We start from the raw sequence: 1,346 nt of genomic DNA, 5'->3' as shown, positions 1-1,346 counted from the left end.
CTGGTTCAGGGGCTACTGAGGGAGTCCTGGATTAGGGGGTCTCCGGACAGCCGGACTATCTCCATTGGCCAGACTGTTAGACTATGAAGATACAAGATTGAAGACTTCGTCTCGTGTCCGGGTGGGACTCTACTTGGCGTGGAAGGCAAACTAGGCAATACGGATATGATATCTCCTCCTTTGTAACCGACCTTGTGTAACCCTAACCCTCTCCGGTGTCTATATAAACCGAAGGGTTTTAGGTCCGTAGGACAACAATCACAACATACAATCATACCATAGGCTACCTTCTAGGGTTTAGGCTCTCTGATCTCGTGGTAGATCTACTCTTGTACTACTCATATCATCAATATTAATCAAGCAAGACGTAGGGTTTTACCTCCATCAAGAGGGCCCGAACCTGGGTAAAACATCGTGTCCCCTGCCTCCTGTTACCATCCGGCCTAGGGACCCCCTACCCGAGATCCGCCGGTTTTGACACCAACAACCACGATGAAGAATTAATGGATTACATGAATTTATTCCGGCAGAAGAGCGAGACAGTGGAGTGGGGAGGGAGGGTCCGATCTGTGGACGCCCGTATTTCAGAGTTTTATAGGTTACCTTTTGTCTAGTTTCATGTAGTTTCCTTGCAAGCTTTTCTTTTGGTAAATACTTTTTGTGGAAGATATAACGGTTTCAGTTAAATGAAATCGGAGAAGATCTCTCTTTCATATATAAAAAAAATCTGTATGGGGAGGAAAAGTTTAGAGATAGGATCATCAGTCGAAAGTGATGTGCTTGACAGAGCAGTATAGTATCTCCAGCTGGGAAGGCGATCAGGTGCAGTATCTAAAAGGGTGTTGGGCATAAAACAGAGCACCATACTCATCAGTGCAACTATGAATCTATATATTGCACAAACAAAGAAATAGTATATGTCATTGATGCATGTGGTCCTGTTGTTTTCTGATCTGAAAGCACCGACAAATACATAGCCATGCTTAGGGCATGTACAATGCATAGCCTCAAGGTTATACCTCGCATGCCATGTAGGATCGGATATGACGTAAAGTAGGTTCGGATAGGGAAGCGGGATTCTCTCCAGGAGGTGGATGCTTGAAGAGAAAAAGTGTGGTCCGGTGACAAAAGCTGAAAAGGTTGAGTGAAAAGTAGAGATGCATGTGTACTAGAGTCTTTATTTCTTAATGAGACCCACTAGTGATAGCTTGCATTGAAGAGAGAAAAATAATACAGGTGCCTCAGATTACTTTTTGTCAATGGGGCATATGTATTTATATGCCACCACTGTACATGCCCTTATGAATCAGAACGGTGCCAAAAGGGTTCAGAAATAAGGTGTGCAT

Source organism: Triticum aestivum, chromosome 7A (genome assembly GCF_018294505.1).
Source record: "Triticum aestivum cultivar Chinese Spring chromosome 7A, IWGSC CS RefSeq v2.1, whole genome shotgun sequence".
In the NCBI taxonomy this organism is placed as follows: domain Eukaryota; kingdom Viridiplantae; phylum Streptophyta; class Magnoliopsida; order Poales; family Poaceae; genus Triticum; species Triticum aestivum.
This window is presented reverse-complemented; position numbering follows the sequence as displayed.